Source organism: Ambystoma mexicanum, chromosome 8 (assembly GCF_040938575.1).
Source record: "Ambystoma mexicanum isolate Mex_15411 chromosome 8, UKY_AmexF1_1, whole genome shotgun sequence".
NCBI lineage: Eukaryota > Metazoa > Chordata > Amphibia > Caudata > Ambystomatidae > Ambystoma > Ambystoma mexicanum.
This window is the reverse complement of record NC_090929.1, coordinates 241,479,889-241,500,576: the sequence shown is the minus strand read 5'-3', so window position 1 is coordinate 241,500,576 and position 20,688 is coordinate 241,479,889.

The following is a 20,688-nucleotide window of genomic DNA, read 5'->3' as shown; positions in this document are numbered from 1 at the left end:
CAGTTGCCAACTTTTTCTTTCAGATTCCCAAGGCTCTCCACAGAATTCTGCCCAAATCTCTTCGTTAGCGATGTCCAAAACCAGAAAGTTAGCCCACCAGTTGTCCAAAAATGTGCATTATCTGTGCCCCCTTGAGGAGAAGGAGGGAAGATACTATGCCCCGGTACAAGTACAGGGGCAGGGTACAATTTTAGCGCTGGTGGACACGGGATCTCAAGCTACCCTTCTGTCCAGAAGGGCCTTTGATGACTGAATGCAGGAAGGGGAGGGAATTACCAAATTCCTCTCACCTCACTTCCTGGACAACTCCAGAACTTTGACGGGAAGGAAATTCCCGTCGAGGGGACGGCAGATTTGGACATTAAAATTGGGCGACACAAGTTGAAACACCCGGTCATAGTTGTGACTCCAGAGGGCACCCCTTGCTTACTGGGGAATGACTTCCTGAGGAGGTTGTCACCCTTAACAGATTGCGTAAACAAGGTCCTCTGGACCCAGACTAGCCGACCAATAAAATTAAAACAGAGTGTCAACCATGTTAGTTTAAACAGCACCTGCCACATGGTTGAACAAAAACCTGACCAAGTAGAATTTCACTTCCAGAACAACCAAATTCCAGACGTGACAGTAATAGCAGTAGGACAATAGACTGGTGATGGGGGGTCCTCTCTATTTCTGAAAATCAACCTTCCTTCCAGTCTAAAGTGGTATTCCACGCTGGAAGGAAACACTCTGAAATTCTATACTAATCCACAATCAAACTCCCACTCCTATAGTCCAGAAAGATGTGAAATCAGCTCAGAGCCTGGCTGATATTCAGCAAATTGGAGAGCAGTTGTTCATCCCTGTCCAATTAAATGATGGGAAGGACTCTGTTCTTGCTCGAGTGTGTGTGAACAACGGTAAGAGCTTCATCAGCGAAGCCATGTTCCGCCAACTCCCAAAAGATCCAGCCATTCCCACATTCAAACTGATAGACAAATGGGAAATGGACCTGGAAGCACCCAATTCCAAACATCTCCTGCCAAGCAGGTGTATGCTCAAAATCTCCATTGTCAACAAGAGCATAGTCTACAATTGTTGGGTCGTGTGAGACGTCCCTGCTGCCTTTTACTTAGGCAGTGACATTCTCAATCGCTTTGCCAATAGTTTGGACCTAATAAACTTCAAAGCTTGGTCCCGATTAGCGGATAATCCCATGGGCTTTGATGATCCAGAAAAAGCATTTAGGTCAGCTCAATTGCTACCTTATGCAGTTGAAATTCAGATCAAAGAGGAAGTCACCATCCCAGAAAGGACCCGACAATTCTCCCTGGAAGTGAAAGTTAAAAGAGGACAATATCTGCAAAACCCTGATGCTTACATACATCTAAACGCTTCTCTCCAACAGCAAGGGTTGGGGGTAAACCCAACTCCATTAGTCAACATAGAACATGACACCATTCTAATAGAGGTGGATAACAGCGACTTAAAGAGTATTACTCTAGCCGCAGGCACCATTATTGGAATGGCGGTTGACGACCGACATTTTTCCATAGATTTAGGTAATGAACTGTTAGGGCCAATCCCCAAGGACTGCTTTGCCAGTGACAGTGATGACAATACAACACCAGACAGGATTTTTACCCGGCATGGGGGGGAACTTCCTGGTGTACACTTCTTGCCCTTATGGTAAGGAAGATGTGACTTGTGACTTCAGGAGGGATGAGGTGATTTTCCAGGTCCATGAGGGCTGCCTTTCCCACCTGAAGCCTCCAGTCCAAATCAGCACTCTGACCAGGGACTTCTCCACCTAGCTGGAGGAGGCCGCTGAGATAGCCAAACCAGAAGTCTTTCCAGGCTTCAGGCAGATGGTGGAAGAGAGAGTCAACCTAGCTGATGCCTGTGTGACTCTGGAACAAAAGAAAAAGTTGAAACAAGTTTTCTTGGATTTCCAAGATCTCTTTGCGGTAGACTCATATGACTGTGGTCGCACTGACATCCACACAACAACAATCCCCACGGACCCTGGCATGACTCCTGTGTTTGTGAAGCAATATCGCTTGCCTCTCGCATCAATGGAGTCCCTTACTGAAATAATTAAGAACCTTGAGTCCCGGGGAATAATCTGTCCAGTCCACAGCACCTTCAATAATCCGGTGCTGGGAATATTGAAGCCAAACGGCCAGTGGAGACTCTGCGCCGACCTCAGGGAGCTCAACAAATGGGTCCATACTTCCCGATGGCCTCTGCCCTACATTGACCAAGGGCTGGCCCAGATCCAGGGGTCACAGGTATTCACTGCAATAGACCTAACCAATGGATACTGGACCGTGCCTGTCAGCAGGGAGGACCAATACAAACTGGCTTTTACCTTTGGGGGCCAGCAGTACACAGGGACCCGGACTCCATTCGGATACCTTAACTCCGGTAATGAGTTCAATATTTTCCTACATAAGGCCATGCCCGACCTGGGTGCGAGGGGTAACCTGGCTTATGTAGATGATGTCCTCATCAAAAGTTTATCTGTGGAGGAACACATAGCGGAGATCCGTTATGTTCTGACCCAGTTGAGGGCCGCCGGAGCAAAACTTTCCTTTCAGAAAGCACAGTGGTGTAGAACCCGTGTTAATTTCTTGGGGCATGAGATTACTCCTCAGGGTCTCTGTCCCCAGGAAAAGAAAGTGGAAGCACTCCAAAAACTGAAAGACCCCACAACTCTGTGGGAACTAAGGAGCCTCCTTGGACTGACTAATTACAGCAGAAATTTCATTGAGGGCTACGCAGAGATCACCAGACCCCTGATTCATCTCTTGAAGGGGGGGGGTCAAGTGGGAATGGGGTCCAGAACAAGCCGAGGCAGTAAGACAACTCAAAAGAAGCCTCTCACAAGCGCCCTGCCTAGCTTACCCTGTCAGAAACAAGGAGTTCTTCCTGGAGACAGGGTTCTCTAATACGTGCTTGACGGCAGTATTATACCAAAAGCATGACAAGGTCAATAAAGTAATCTCCTATGTGAGCAAAACTTTATCCTCAGTGGAGGAAAAATTCAACGATTGTGAGAAGGCACTCCTGGCAACGGTGTGGGCATTGAAGAATTACCGCCCGTTTATCCAGGGGGAACACATCATAGTGGAGACTCCACACCAGCCTCTGCAATATCTCCAAAGTGACAGAATCCGGGCCGGAAATGTGAGTAATTCCCGAATTACTTCCTGGATTCTGTCAATGCAAGGCTTTCCTGTGGAGGTCAGATATGGCCAAAACAAGAAGAGTCCCCTCGCGCAAGGTCTGGCTGACTTGCATGATTGTGCCAGAGAAAACTGTCTCGAGGACGAAAGTCTAAAAATAAAGGACAACATGGAGGCATACCTTAATTCCCCCCACAAAGTCTTTGAAGAAGACAATTGTGAGGGAATGCCCACTGTATATGTGGATGGATGCTCTTACCATGTTGACAACGACGGGGAGAAAGAACTGGTGGCCGGCGTAGGGAATGTATGGGTGAATGAGTCCCCAGAACCCTCCGCTGGATACAAAATTGGTCCCCGAAGTAGTCAGGTGGCAGAATTGATGGCTGTGCATCAGGCCATCCTCACTGCTGTCCAGCATCAACTCCACGAACTGGTCATAATCACAGATTCGGATTATGTATGGAACGGGTTCGTGGAGCACCTGGTTAATTGGAAAACCAGAGGCATGTTATGTGCTAACAACAAACCCTTGAAACATGGGAAGTTGATCCAAAACATTGATGATCTGGTCACCTCGAATGAGATGACCATCTATTGGAAAAAGATCAAGGGTCATTCCAAAGTAGAGGGACCAGACAAAACTGGAAATGACTTAGCTGAACAGCTGGCCAAAACCGGGGCCATCCAAGGGGATCTAATTGAGATTGAGTCCCTGTTGGGGGGAATCCAGGTCACTGCTATCACTAGGTCCCAGACAAATGCTCACAACGACCTTTCAATTGCACAATGGAGTAAGGAAACCCCTGATGCTTATTTGATTACCGCTCAGAAGGGGGATCCAATAATTGGTAAATTTTACCAGCACATTGAGGACCCTGAGAACTTTCCCCGGACGGATACCGATTACATTGGGAAAGAGGACCTAAGAGTGTTGTTGAAATGTCCAAAAATGTTCCGGATCCAAGACGGTTTGTTGGTAAGGAAATCCAAAGCCGGCCACGATCAGTGGGTGGTTCCTACCTCATTCCGAAACCTGATGTTAAGTCACGCCCATGATGCGGCCACCGCCGGTCATAGGGGGTTTCACACAACACTGGAAATCTTAAGAGAGGTTGCATACTGGCCACACATGGGGCAGGACCTTGACCAATACTTGAAGGGGTGTCTTGTGTGTGCGCAATTTCAGCCGACGTCCCTCACTCACCGCGCGCCTCTCCAAAAGAGGGGGATGACACTGCCATGGTCAGATTTACAAATCGACTTTGTAGGCCCCGTGATTCGCTCTGCTAGCGGGAATAAGTACATAAGTACATGCTTGTTTACCAAGTGGGTTGAATGTCTCCCAGCCCCAAATTGCAAGGCAGAAACTGCAGCTGCCCTGATGATTAACCACATCTTTTCCCGTTTCCGTCTACCTCAAAGGATTGAGTCAGACAGGGGTAGCCACTTCACCAGTGAAGTAATGACAAAGATGTGGGAGATACTGGGGGTCAAAAGGAAGTTGCATATTGCTTACCGGCCAGCTTCTTCTGGGGCAGTAGAGAGATATAACCAAACCATTGTGAGCATACTAAAAAAGTTTGTGGCAGATTCTGGGCCAAGTTGGGATATCCGATTACCTCTGATCCTAATGGCCATCAGATCTACCCCTTCATCTGCAACCAAAATGTCACCATTTGAGTTGATGACTGGGCGCAAGATGGTGCTTCCTCCGCATTTGCTCTATAGGACCCAAGAGCAGACATTGATAAATGCCTCCACAACTCATTAAGCCATGAGTATGTGGAGAATTTAAGGAAACACCTTCAACATGCTTTTGCCTATGCTCAGCGGAATCTAGAAAGATCAGCTGAGAGTATGAAGACCCACTATGACCTGAAAACTTCCAGGAAGGAATATCAGGTCGGGGACCGGGTCTATCTATACAATTTCCAAAGAAACCAGGCAAAACAGCGAAAATTCTTGCCTACATGGAAGGGACCCTTTGAGATTATAGACAAGATCTCCCCTGTGGCCTACAAGATCCGCATCCCCAAAGGCGGTTTGGCAGAGGGGGAAGACAAGTGGGTCCACATTAACCAGTTGAAGTGTTGCCATCGCAGGCACACTCTGCAACAACTGGAGGAATCCTCTGGAATCCTAGAGGGTACTGTCTCAGATTAATTCAGTTCTAACTTAAAAGATCCTACATATCGCCTATCAAATTCTGAGTTTCTCAATGTGGGTGTTTTCGTTTTTGAATGCAAAAAGAAATGTGCATGTTCATATGTTTTGACTATAAATTTATATGCCACCCCACTATATCAATGGTGGGGGAAAAATGTCTATGAATAAGTATTGCCGCTCTTCCTTTGTCGTCCTAGGAGAAGGAAAACCTGCAGGCTGGCCAAGGAGGACGATCCGGAGACCGGGAGCAGAGACGCAAGGGGCCAAGTGTACCGCCCAATACTCCCATCAGGACCGGCGAGGAGAACCGATCGATCCGACCGGATGGAGGAAAAGATGCTGAACTGTGCCATCTATTGGAAGAAGATGAGGAAACATCCCAGGTCTTGCGAGTCCCATCAGTGAAACAGAATGGCCATCGCAAGAGGGGGGCTTGTGGGATGTTTTTACCCATGCATCCGAGCCCTACCTCAAAAACTGTGCAGTACTGGCATTGAAAACATCATGACGGCAAGAGCTTCCCAGAAAATGCACAGGGAAATGCATGAAGAATAGGCTGCCACTCATTTTTGCTGATGTTATGGGCACAGAAGGGCACTGCCTAAAACCACCATTGGACTACCCACACAGTAGCCTGAAACCATTGGGAATGGCAATGCTGATTGCCAAAAGCAACCTAGAATTGTGGGGAATTAATTTTCTTAAATCCCAAAAATGGGTGCATTACCAGTACTCACCACTATCAGAAAGCCGGCGTTTTAAAACAACACCAGACTTTTTTTTTTGTGTAAAACTGAATAAATGAACCCAAAGCAGGCCAAAGAAAGACTTACTGAGAGGTGGATACAATGCAAAGTTATATTCTGAAGTGACTTGAATGTTCATAACAAGACTGGCTGAGCTCTGCAGGTCTGAGCAGCCTAACTGAAACTGGATTTAAAACTACCAAAAATCGAAAATGTTTAAATTAACTGAGTGACCTACTTTTGAGTGGCACATAGTTTGTCACTGTTGAAATGTCATAGTTTTGAACTTAGAATCAGCATTCTAGTTGCATATGTAAACATTGTCTTGACTTAAACTGGGTAACAAAAAGTGACATTTTATCTGAAACCTGGCTTAATGAAACTGAATTCTGCCCACCAGCTACCCCCGACAGGAGTTGAGACTTGCACAACAGCTGTGTTCCCAGGCCTAGCTGCCTTTTGCTGTTCCCACCAAAAGGGATATGACACTTCTCTGATTGAATTACCAAGGGACTGCTAGAGACTAAACATAGGACCCAGGCAGAGGGTTTATTGAAGTGGCCATGAATGGCTTCCTCTTGAACAAAGCCCTGTCCTGACTCAGGCAAATGTTTTATTATGGGGGCCGTAAAAGTGGCTTCCTCCTGGAAGGAAAGGGGAGGAGCACTGCCTGTGAGAGCAAGCTGGCTTGGCAGAACTGGAAAAACCAGAAATGCAACCTTGTGCTGGGGGGAAACCACACCCCCGTAGCCAGAATATGGTTTTAGAAAAAGATGAATAACTCATAGTACGGACTTGTCATAATTATTTAAATGATACCATAATTCTTGTGATTTTTCTGTGCACATTTGAAGACGTGGTAGGACCCGGTGGTATGTTCAGGGGGTTTTAGCAGAAAAGAGGATATTACTCTAAATGTATGTATGTTAAAAATCTGACTTTCCACCACCTAATGCCCACACACCATGGGCACATCTGTGTAAATGCGGGGAAAAATCCAATATTGGTAACCCGCCTAAAAGTGAAATATGTTGCCATTTTTGAACCCAAGCTCCTAGGAAGAGCAGATTTGGGACAGAGACTACCTCATGTGATAGGTAATATGCACATGCAATGACAAACCACTATGTATTTGAGAAGTCTGTATTTGAATCAAATATAGATTTGTGGGCAAACTGACCAGGGGAGGATCCTCTGACCCATAAAACCTACAGCATCACTCTGACTCACAGTTCCTTCCCCAATCATGGGAGAGGGGAGAATTGGGCCAATGGGCAGTTGAGAGAGGGGCTGGCTAGTGATGCTGCACACACACCCACTTTCAAAACACATAAAAGCAGACAGTCAGGACAGATAGGGACATTCTATTCCATCTGCTGCGGGACGCTCTGCCTGGAAAATCCATACTTTACCTCCATCAACCTCCAGAGAGCCAACATAGAGACTTCAATCTATCCACCTTCAGAGACCAAGACTTTACTTCAGAATTTGTAGCAGAGAGGTCAACTACAAGCTAAATCCCTCTTTAGCAGGCCTCAAATCATTGCCATTATCACAGCCAGGCGAGCTGTTTGAATTCTTTGCAAGAACTCTTGCCATTTGCCAGAGAGCAGTGTTGTATCCAGAGAGAGACCAGCTGAACCGGAGACCACTGTATCCGGACCCACAGACCTGATCAGAACCAGAGACCCAGACCAGACCAGCAGAGTAGAGCTGACCCCGACGCTGTGCGCAGAGACCGTCCGTGGCGAGTGAAGAAAACCTGTTGACCAGATCCGTGGCGAGGCCCATTCTATTTCTAAATATATTGTGAGTACCTAGCAGAACTGTGCAGAACCAATCTCTTAGTTAAAATAATATAATTCAATCTATTTTAATCTAACCAGAACTGCCTCCTAGAAGTTGTCACCTATCATTTGCAAAGCTGTCACCTGTCATTTTTTAGCTGCAAGTTTTTCAAATCTGAAAAACAACCTTCACAAAATCGTTCATAACTCCGTAACCGTTTGTGCTAGGAACTTGCAGTAACTTTCCTCTGAAAGCTGGGAATCCTGGCTTTTCAACGAACCTAAAACCGCATTCCTATTCCCTACACTTTTGCCGCAATCGCGAAAAACGCACTCGCGAATTTTACCGCGATTTGCAAATTTCTCCACGTGTGAAAACAGCAGCTTCTTTGCTTTCCTTGCTAAAAATGTGTTTGCCTCTTAAGAACCATCCCTGAATCATTGCTAGAGTGAGCCTGGACTAATATTAACTTGATACCACTCACCCTGAACCTCTAGAGGGAATTAAAAGCATTTTAGCATATTTTTCACTTCATTGCCAGCACATATAAAAGCATTTTGGGCCTGTGTTTCAAACTTCTGTAGTCTAAGCTTGCTGGGGTGAACTGAATTACATTTGATTGCATTTCTGAGAACTGTGTGCTTTCCTTCCATTTCCTTGCATTGCATAAAGGGGGGAAAGGATTGCCAGAGAAAAGTGATTACATTGTTTTGTTGAAATCATATTGAGTATTTTCTGTATTGCATTTTCATTCAACATTACATCCATCTGAACTTATATAAAGTATTCTCTACCACCTTATTCTTCTGTTCCTATTCACAAGTGTGCTAGTGCCAGACTATCCATTATTGATTACTGCTCAGATTAAGTGTGATATCCAATTATTAATTATTATAAAGTGTGATATATATATCTATTGTTTAAATTATCAAATAAACCTTTTAACTTGCAAAACAGAACTACTTCTTGGCTCAGTGGGGTCAGGGGGATTCCAAGAGAGGGGTGTTATATAGGGGTAGTCATCCAGAACGCATGAACTGGACATAAAGATATATCAATAAGGGTTTTCATTCAGTATTCTAGACTAGGCATTGACTTAGCTGTAGTGTTGAATTGAATCCTCTTACAAACATGTTTCGGCTCGCTCTGAGCCTTTTTCAAATCTGGGCCGAATTGCGATGAACCAATCCAAAGAGAATGTATGTCAGTATAGTAGTAACGGGGTTAGATCCCCAAAACTCAATCTACATTCTACGACGGGAAAATCACACGTGTCGGCGCTTATGGGCTTCACTTCAGCATTTAATGTGTGATAATACAACACAATTAAATGATCTTATAACTGGTGGCGCTGAGTCCTGGAATTTCTTCTATTCTGCATTCCTTGTGGTGACGGTTAAGCTTTACTACTGTCTGTTTCCAGAGACCTGTGACACCCATGTACTCTCAGATACAATAATCCACCATTATCATCTTTTCGACGTTTTAATTTTGGGATTATAAGGTGTCGCCCTACAGAGCAACTTACCCCAAAGCCAGAGTTTCCACACAACCAATACTACACTGCATGTAAAAATATATAAAAAAGAAATGTGGTTGGTTCGAATGTAATAATGGTACCATTACTCTAAAGCAGAGATTACCAGCAAGTCTTACAAATGCTTATTTAATCTTCTTAAAACCAAAATTTAATAACCAATCTGTACTTAAACATTAACAAAACTTCAATTAAAAAACTATAAACTGTTCGAATACGCCAACAGGTATCTAACTGCCCCAAGATTCTATAACAACCAAACAGATAAATGAATACCACTAAAATATAACAAAAAATAGACAGAATACGCCAACAGGTATCTAACTGCTCCAAAAATCTGCAACAAGCCAACAGATAGAACATTAGCCAGAAACAACAAGTGAACAATGAAAACAAACAAACAAATACTGTATCATAACAAAAAAATGTTTTTTTTATCCGACATGGATTTTTTTTCCCACAGACCCAATGATTTGAAAAACAAACACACAAACTGAGCAAATTGCACAGTACACTGGTTTGTAAACTACTAAATATGAAGGTAAAAAAAAGCTGAAATGTCTATTATGCAATGTAATAAGTCTTTATAAAATACATACACGAACATGCTTTTTTCTTTTATCACAGAAATTGAAAAAGAATATGGGCACCAGTTACCCAACTCATGAAACAAATATATCCAATCTCAAAAAATGAAACAGTAAGTATATTCTAATAGAACGCATAAATACTGCTGCATAACAGAACCATTGAAGCATACATCTAACCATCCACCACAATACAAAATGTTTACTTCCATGGATATGTTATACTGCAGTGCTTGTTACCAAACTCTACAATCTTAATGACATGACGTAGCCAAAACTTCACATACAAACTATACAAATCAAACAGTACACAAACTGTAGATTTGCAAATATTTGATAGATATTCGATTCTATGGGTGTGATCTATGGGTGTGATATGCTGCGGTGGTTGTGGGCAGGGCCTAGAGTCTTGGGTGTATGGCCTACGGCCTATGGCCTGCAGCCATGCACCCAAGACTCTAGGCCCTGGCCACAACCACCGCTGCATATCACACCCATAGATCACACCCATAGAATCAAACATTTTAACTGTCTATATGAGCCCAACCATTTCACACTTTTTACAAAGTTTAGTGAGGATTCATCCAAGGAGAGCAAAGTTATAAGCCACCCATGGTGTCTTATAACTTCAGTGCATATAACTTCGGTCTTGGGTGCATTGCGTTTGGCCATGCAACCAGGACTCTAGGCCCTGGCCACAACCACTGCAGCATATCACACCCATCGAATCAAACATTTTAAATGCATATGGGCAATTTTTATGTCCCTAGAACAGTTTCAACTTGCCTGCGGACAGCACAGATGGGAATACTGTCCTTAGGACACCCCTCATTTTCACTAATTACAAACATCCCGGACAGCGCGGGCATGGTGAATACATCAGTAGCACCTGCCACCTAAACAAATACAGTATTTGACCCATCTCTTACCCCAAACCTCCAAAAGAACTCTTGCACACCAAAACACTCCCCAAAACTGCATTTTCCCTCTGTTCGCTGCCGCACTATCGGTGGATCCAAGATGGCGGGCGCATCGGAACAATCTGACTCACTTCACGCTCTTCACCATCCAATCAGCGAACGTGTCACATGTCCGCGGACATGATGCAAGTCAATTAGCCAATCGGTGTCCTGTCCCCGGAGCGAACAGGTAAGTGTGTCCGCAGAGCGGACATAGATATCACTAATTTTTTGAGACCTACTTTTTGATCATTTAAAAAAAAACTACTGGATGGATTTTCACCAAAATCTCCTGCCGCAAATCTCCTGCTGAAAATCCATCCAGCATTTTGGGCTGTAGGCATGCGCAAAGTTTTTTCCCCGTTAAGTCTATGGGAAAAAAAGAAATTTTGGGTCCCCCCCCTTTAACTGTGCCCCCCTTGACCCAACCTCACCACACTATTTCAAAAAAGTTCAGAGTGGGCCATATACTTTTTTTTGCAAAGTTTGGTGAGGATTCATCGAGGGTAGCGAAGTTATAAGCCACCCAAAAAGTGCTCTTCCTATGTGATTAGCAATTTAACCATAACACTTTCACATGTAATTAGACATGTGAGTGCTGTTTGCAAAAATAGGGATTGGCAAAACCCAACTAGCAAAATTATCAAAGGTGAAGGCATACTGATTGTTTACAGTTCAGTAGCCAGATTGATAATATTAGAGGGGTTGCAAAATAAATGTGCTTGCAAGCATTAATAGGGATTGCAAAAATGAAGGTGTGAACCTGATAATAATCAAGGCATTCTGATTTGAAGGCTATGATTTTGTCACTTAACCACACCTCTCGTAAATTGTCATTTTGGGGTATTATTTTACAGGTTTCTGACACAATCAAAAACAGGTGTACTGTTTAAATTACCTAGGAAATTGGCCAGGATAATACAGTATTGGTCAAGTGAAGAAAAGAGGGATATGTATATGGATCTTCTCACGTCAAAGTCATCAAATTTCTGCAAGTAGCATTGCCATCCTTCCTCTGTTTTTTGTCATTTAGATCTACTGTAGCATTATAATGGGTTGCATGTTATTTTTTGTGAGCTCCCACATTTGGCAGATAAGTGAATTGGAATGTATCTAGCTAAAGTGATGTGCCCAAGATCACACACTTGTTCGAGTCTGGAAGCCGAGAATACAGCCAACAGCATCATGTTTGAAAAGCAGCAGCTTGCCCACTAGACTAAATCCCATTCCCCTTGCAGTAGATTTGGATTAATAAATCATGTTATATGAGTTGCAATTTCATACTAAGCTTCCTCTGCTTATAAATTTGAAAACGTATCCACAAGAACTTCCCCCATGATTTCCTTTTTGTCTGTATCAATGTTTGCCCCTTCTCCCTCTCCGCCCTTCATTGTTTCATCCATGTGTGCTTATATTTCCTTCCTTTCAACAGGATTTGAAACTGCGGGAAGTTGTTTAACATAAGTTTGTAGCTGAGAGGTGCCTGGGCTTCCAGAAGCTCCTTTTGGGTCCTCAGGACAACTAGGTGCATCCAAACAGACCAATGTAGCATGAAATGTGTGATTGAGAATATGTTTAAACGAACATTAGGACACATCTATATGACATTTAAAGTATATTGGGCCTATATATAGTAGACACAAACATAGGTTGCAATCAGTGAGGAAATGACATGTAATTTTATGTACTTTCCCCTCATTCCGCAGCAAGTAAGCTATATTTTGGTAAGTATATATATACATGAATGAGTAGCGGGTGCACTGCGAAATGTGTTGTACCGTGTTTCTCTCTTTTTTATGACTGCATGTCTAAATAAAACTGGAATTTTTGAAGGTAACCTCTATTGTTCCGCAACTTTATTCAAAGCTATTTTCTTGGAGTACCTTTTTCCAGTGTGTGCCATCCCTTGTGGGGAGACAGAAGTGGTTCTTCTTTGTGTTAATATATATGACATGGCCTGCGGTAGCAGCCATGTAGTTATGGTTAAGTTGCTAAACCCATAGGAAGAGCACTTTATGGGCGGCTTATAACTTCGATGCCCATGGACGAATCCGCACCAAACTTTGCAAAGAAAGTATATGGCCCACTCGAAATTATTTTGCAAAGGTTAGTGAGGTTTGGTCAAGGGGGGGCAAAGTTATAGGGGGGGTCCCAAAATAATTTTTTTTCCCATAGACTGAACAGAGAAAACATTTCTGTTGCACCTACAGTTCAAACTGCTGGACGGATTTTCACCAAATTTGCGGAAGGAGTGGTGGCTTGATCTCAAAAGCATGCTTTTTTAAATTTGGTGAAAATCCATCCAGTAGTTTGTTTTAAAAATGACCAAAATGTAGGTCTCAAAAATTTAGTGATATCTGTCCGCTCCGCGGACACACTTCTCTGTCCGCTCTGCGGACAGGACACTGATTGGCTAATTGGCTTGCTTCATTTCCACGGACATGCAACATGTCCTCTGATTGGCTGGGATGAAGCATGAGGTGCGTCACATTGTTTCTATCCGCCCGTCATATTGGATATGCGGACAGCGCAGTGAGTCCAATTTTGGGGAGTGTGTTGGTGTGTAGGAGTGCTTGGAGAGGGTGGAGGAGTAAGAGATGGGTTAAATACTGTATTTGTTTAGGTGGGAGAAGGCCGTGATATGTTTGCGGTGTCCGCAGTCACCGTGGTTGTCCGCGGACATACTAAACACTGGCCGCACTACTAGCTATTTTGCTTTAGTATGATGTTGGTTTTGGGTCGTTAGTAGGTTTTGGGTGAAGAGGGTATGTATTGAAGAGTTTGTGCGTTAGTTGTAATTCTTTTTTAGAATGTTAATTGAAGTGGATAGGTTTTGAGGTGGGATGTATTATTTTTTTGGGTTCTGGTCATTTTGTAGGTGTTTGCTTCTATGGGTGTGTTATGCTGTGGTGGTTGTGGCCAGTGCCTAGAGTCTTGGGTGCATTGCCGAAGAGGCCTTCAGCCATGAACCCAAAACTCTAGGCCCTGGCCACAACCACCGCAGCATAACACAGCCATGGTACCAATGATTTTGACTGTGGTATGTTGGCTGCTTAGGGGATATGTTTTCAAAAATGTGTGTACTGATTGTTAGGAGTGTAATAGTGTTTGTAGGATAGTGAGATGATGTGTGTTAGTTTGTTTGTTGGATTGTGTTCAGAATGTTGGTGTTGAAGACTCTAGGCATTTTGGGTTGTATTTATTGGTGAGGTGTTTGTTTGCATGGCTGTGTTATGCTGCAGTGTTTGTGACTTTAATTATGATATACTTACTGTTTCCTTTGTTGAGGCTGTATGTAGAGTTTTGGCCAGGCTATGCACTCAAGTTTGTAGTGTTTGGCAACAAGCGCTGCAGCATAAGATACCCATGGAAGCAAAGATTTGGGATTTTGGTCTATGGTCAGGTGTTTGCTTGAATGGGTGTCTTATGCTGTGGTGTTTTTGAGTCCAATCATTATATACTTACTGTTTGACATTTTGTGTTTGTATGCAATTTTTTCATGGCATTGGTAGTTGGAGCAGACATTTCTTTTTCAATCACTGTGATAATAGAAAAAAAATCACATGTAAGTGTAGGTAGTTTATAATGAGTATTGCATTGCATAGTACCCCTTTCTATATTTTGTTGACCCTCATAGTTAGTACTTTAGAAGTACTATAGTTCAAACCAGTGTACTGTGCAATTAATTTGCTCAGTTCTTGTGTTTGTTGATTAAATCATTGGGTAGGTGGGAAAAAATCCAAGCTGGATAAGTGTTCTATGTTGTGGTACAATATATTTCTTTAATTCATTTCAATAGGAGGAATTGAATAGGTGTATGTTTTTTGGTTTGGAAGTGGTGGTAGTATTGTTGCAATTGGATGGCAGTTGGTGTATTCTATTAGTTTACTACTTTTTCCATTTTAATGGTATTCATCTATCTGTTGGTGTGTTGCAGATTTTTGGGACAGTTAGATACTGTAGTGACCTGCATTGGTTGTGGCTCCTGTGTGGTAGATTATACCTATTGTTGTGAAGGTTTTCTTACCAAGTGATACTTGACCATGTGTGAATCCAGTTAGCTTGCAGTTGTTTTTGGTACCATCTGCATTATAACGTAAAAGCATTACTATTACGCATTTACTATGTCTGTATTTGTAAGGTGGAACGATTATTGGAATTGCATTTAGTACATAATCTGGTTGGCATTTTGTACAAGTTGGTGAAATTGAATGGATTCACAGTTAGGTATGGATACGTACACAAAGCGTTCATTAGGAACTTCTTGTACTACATGCCTGTAAAGAGTGCATGTATGTTTCCACATGTATGAAATCTGTAAGATTTCATTTATAGGTATGTTTTTCTTTTCTAGTACTTGTAGTAAGTACATTAGAAATTCTTGTGGATCTTCTTGTGAGTTTAGAGTGAATTTGACCATTCCAGCACAGTAGTCCAATTCCTGCCTTATTCCAGAAACACTGTGTGTTGTCAGGATTGTTGGTTGCATTTCTATGAAGGACTAACATTTGCAAACACAATTGGTCTGTACCATGTAAGTAAATGTTGTCAATAATTGGTGGCAATTGGAATGGAATATTTATTGCTACATTTGTGTCGCAATTTACACCAGTTGGATTTGAAAATTTGAATGGACCTGAGAGTTCTGTGTCCAAGTAATTTGTTCAGAGTGTGTGTTGCTTCTTTGAAGAGGTACTTGAGTTACTTTGAGCCATAGATTCTTCTTTGGTTGTGGTTGTTGATGAAGTATTAGATTCTTTTACTTTCTTTGGAGGAATTGTTGTGAGATCCTGCATATATTGAGTCTGAAGTAGTTTTCTTTTACAATGTTTTGCTTTTTGCGGAACAGGATACGTTTACAGATGGGGGTGTAGAGTGAACACAGTCTATTGCATTTTAGACTGCAAGAAATATCAGCATTTACATTACTTGCATCAAAGTTGATTAGAAATAGTCTGTCAAGTGTACCTAAGCATGACCGTGCTACCTAGCTCATGCCTTCTTTAAAGACTGTGCTACCAATATCTATCAATGCTTTATCTAGGGTTAGAACTTGTGATTCGTGAATGGTGTCTGCGTATGCTAGAGTTAGAGAAAATTGTTCTCTCCGTACATACATGTCTTTGAAAAGAAGGAAGTGGGCTGTTGAGCATCCTTTGGATAGTTTGTCAAAGAGAATATTGACAAACTGAATGTTGTCATGTGAGTATGTTTGAAAGACAACAACTGTACCAAGTGCTACATTAACTGGTCCTTGGTGCACGTCAAGGTTATGTTTAAGCATTGCTCTACAGTTTAAAGATCATTTTATTATTTTCTCCAACCCAGCTGTGTTGGAGATAGAGTTTTCCAAGGTGTTTAGCCTAGTTGTGGATTGTTGACCCATGGGTAGTGTCATACCATGTACGTCCAGTTTGTCGGTGGAGCAAATTTTAACTATTGGTTGCATTTTTTTTCAACATTGTTTCATTCAATTTTGAACAGCTTGCAAGAGTTGTCATCAAGGACGTACAATTTAAATTTTTGTTCCATGACATCAGTAGCACATGAGTTATGGCCATAGAGTACATGAATGTGCCTGATTTTTAATATAGATTGTGCTTATTGAGATAGTACACCAACTCTAATACTTTTTAAAATGTTGGCGTAGGTGAGGTCTGCAGACTGACACATGTTTTCAGTTATTTCTCTGAATTGGAAATGTTGCCAAAGTTTGACATTTCCTATGCTGCCAAAAGTTTTATGGCACAGTTTGTGCCCTAAGGTTTTACAAATATGTTCACTTTTCACTAGTGTTAATTGAAGATCTCTGAAAACATGAATGTGTTTTCCTCCAAAGATCTATTTGCAGTCTGTTTTCTGGAGCTCTTGTAATCTGTGGTGCATCAAAGCCAACATTAGGTTGAAGACCATGCTCACCTAATCTATTAGCAGCATTTTCATTTGTTTGAAAACTCTGCGTAGTTCCATTGCAGCTTCTGTAGAAAGTTTTTAATAATCTAATTTGTTTTGATGCTCTACTGGAAGGAGTAGTAATCGGTGCAAAGTGACACCACCTATGTTGTAGCCAGCTAAACCTGTGGTGGGAGTTACAACAGCTCAGTTTGTTGTTCCCAATTGTTGGAGGTACTTGCTGATGATTTTGATTAAGAATGTTTTGCCTGAACCAGCTTGACCCCTCACATATAGCAGTATAGGTTTGTAGTCTTGGCAGGTACAGTTTTTACTTTCATGTTGCACACCATGGTCAATTTGTTTTGTTACTTCTTGGAAAATGCTATGCTGCTCATTGTTAAATTGTGATTTCAGTACAGTAAAGTCTTCTGTAGATTGCCCATACAGACACATGGTGTTTTGTACTTCTGTCATGGCAATGTTTGCCTCATTTGCTATTAGTGGCTGTCCAAGTGGTTCTTGGCTTCCTGTTATAAAAGGTTGACTACCATCAGGAGTGTCCACATCTCGTTGGGCCTGGAGTTCTTCATGTTGCTGTTCATTGTGCAACATTGTTTGGTACTGTGTAAAGTTTGCATCTGTTATAGTGCTTTCATTTGCTTTGAAAGAGTCTTCATAGGAGTCATAGGTATCTAGTAACTCTTCTTCTCTCCATGGTTTAAAAAGTTGTAGCAGATACATGTAATAAAATTCTTTAAGTTGAGGGATTTTTAATGACAATTTGATATGATTAATTAAGCTTTGTTTGGTAAATTTCACTAAACTGCCTTCACAATGTACCACTCTGGGGCTGATTCATGGATTATTTGCGCCAAAAAACAGGGATTTGTGCGCCATTCTGCCCGCAAATCCCATATGTTAAACAGGGATTTGCAGGCAGAATGGTGCACAAATCCCCGTTTTCTGGCACAAACAATTCCATGAATCAGCCCCTGGTATCTACCTTTCTTTTAATCTGGTTTAATATTTTTGTACATTAATTTTGGGCTACTTGGTATAGACACATGGTTTCCAAAGTGGTACTCCTGTTTGATAGAATGTGTCTAGTAAATTGTTTTTCAAAATGTCTTGGCTGTTGGGATCTTTTTTGGCTATTGTTTCTATGTCCTCATATGATTTGAAAACTTTTTTACATTTAGCAGGCCCAAGACTTAGCCATACTATATTTTTAGATTTTCCATACAAGGCAGTACCGGTTAAACGGTCTGCAGCTTAATTACATTACATTACATTTGTTATACACATTATTGGCCCTCAGGCATAAAGGCGCAGACAACGAAAAGGACAGACAACACCAACAGAAAGGAGGAGAGAGAAAGGGAGGTCAAAAACCTTTAAAGAAGATTTACTGGATTCCCAGACAAGACGGGTGTAGTTGGAAGCGTACATGGATAAAGATATCAGGCAAATAGGAGGGTGTTCAATTCCTTCTTAAACGCTTGGAGAGAATTGTGACTCCTCAGTCTTACAAGAAGTTTATTCCAGAGGGAAGGGGCTTTCACTATGAATGCTCTGTTTTCCGCCTTTCATGTCTTACATCTTGGCTGTATTATCAAGTTTAGGAAACCTGATCTGAGAGTTATTTGGTTACACTTCTCTTTTATGTACTCTTGTAAGTCGGCATTATTTGTAGCCTCCATTTAAAAACAATAACTAGCACTCTGAAGTTAATCTGGGATTCAATAGGAAGCCACATTCATAACAGCCACATTCTCTATGAAAGAGCATTTTTATACCTAAACTGTACAATCTCTATGATAGTATTTTGTCAGATGATATGTCATCCCAGAGGTCCTGAAGCTCTGTTTTCTCTGCTTTGATTAAGTAGGCTGTGACATATCGTGCAACTGCAGTGGCATTGTCTGCAATGTGCTGCACATCTGTTTGCATTCCATAGGAGCGCAATGTTTGCATTGTAATCATTGCTGTATTTTGATTCTTCTGTTCTTTTTATGTAATATGTGTTCTTAGGTGATTTACCTTTGACACTATGGGCCCCATTCCAAGGTTGGAGGTAAGTAACGGTCCTTACCGGAATGTTGTAAATGGCGTGTCTCTGCAGTCATTAGTCGACCAATAGAGGACTATTACGATATCGCGGGCACAAGCTTTGCGCCATGCCGGTAAGGGCATTACCGCCATGCCGTTAAAGGCACAGAAAATGCCCTTAGCGGCATCATGCATAGCGCAGATGGCACAATCGGCATGGCCAATGCAGCATTAGCGGTGACCGTTATTAGCGGTGACTGCTAATAACGGTCACTGCTAATAAGCAGAACCGGAAGTAGCGTCATCGCACAGGAACGGGAAGGAGCACGGCGGCCATCTTTAAAAACACAATCCATTTTCAACCTCACCACACAGGACCTGTGGGACTCTGCTGTTTTTCAGAAAACATTCTCCAAACACACCACTATGCCCAAGGCCCTTAAGAAGCGAGCTGCCCGCCTGCACAAGGAGAGATTCAACCAGGATGAGTTGGAGATGCTGGCCGGGACACTGCAGGAGCATGCTAGTATTGTCTTTGCAAACAGCATGAAGAGGGAGGCAATATTAGAAAAAAAAGATCTGGTCACTTGTGGCACAGAATGTAAGTGCTGTGGGAAATACCCCACGAACCATCAAAGACTGCCGTAAGCGTTGGGACGACTTGCGACTCAGAGTGAGAAATATTCTCTCAGTCAACAGCAGCCAGGCAATGGCAACAGGAGGAGGACCCAGCTCACCCATCAAGCTGACCCCATGGGAGGACATCAGCGCCAGCATGATTGGAATGGAGGGGATAGAAGGTGTTGGCGAGATGGAGTGTGGTGCCACAGCATCGGCCGATGGAGGTGAGTGTCCTAAGAAAACACTGTAATGCCTCCACAGGTGCACCCACAGGGCCGCAGCGGTCAGAAAAGCTGATTGCTCTTGTACGGCAGTTTGTTGAGGACAACACACTGGCTAGACAGGAGTGGTGGGAGAACATCGCCTCTCTAGGCAGGTCCATCACAGAGAACACTGCCTCCATGGCCAAAATATTTGCTAATAACACCAGCCGCCTCTGCGAGGAGGTCTCCGCCCTCCTCCAGCTACTAGGCCGCATAGCCGATGCCATGGAGGCAGGGCATCCGGCTACCCAATCCGAGCAGGTGGCCACACCGTCATCATCTAGCTCTACCCAGACGACCCCACTCCCCACATCAGCACGTACCCTGCACCGGCAAGACATGCCGCCACCTGGACAAAGGAGTGCAAATTGATAGTCAGGGAAGCCTCATGTAGGCATTGGAGACTTGATGGGACATGTGTGGGGGAGTTGTGGGGGAGGGTTTGACGGTGTGTGGGGGAGTGGTGGGGGTAGTGAGGGGGGTGAGGGTGTGTGGGGGAGTTGTGTGGTAAGGGGGTGAGGGTGGTGGAGGGTTTTTGCACTTTCGTTATCATTGTAAGATTTAATACACCCATTGTGTGAAAAGCAAGACCTGAGTTGACATTCATCATTGCGCATGTGTCTTTTATTCATATACAGTGCATAGTGTGCATGTACCCACACACCCAGTGGCCTCTGTCACCCTCTGCAGCCATGTCTGTCAGTAATATTGTGCAATCACTGACTGACGCACAGCACGTCCCTCCTGTGCATCGGCACCGCAATGATGTGCAGCCACTTCTTCTTCATCCCCTTCATCATCACCAGGTGGTAGCAGTTCAATGTCAGGGGTCAGGGGCACATTGCATTGGAATAACATGTTGTGCAGCATAACACATTCCATGATGGTCTTGGCCTCCTTCTCA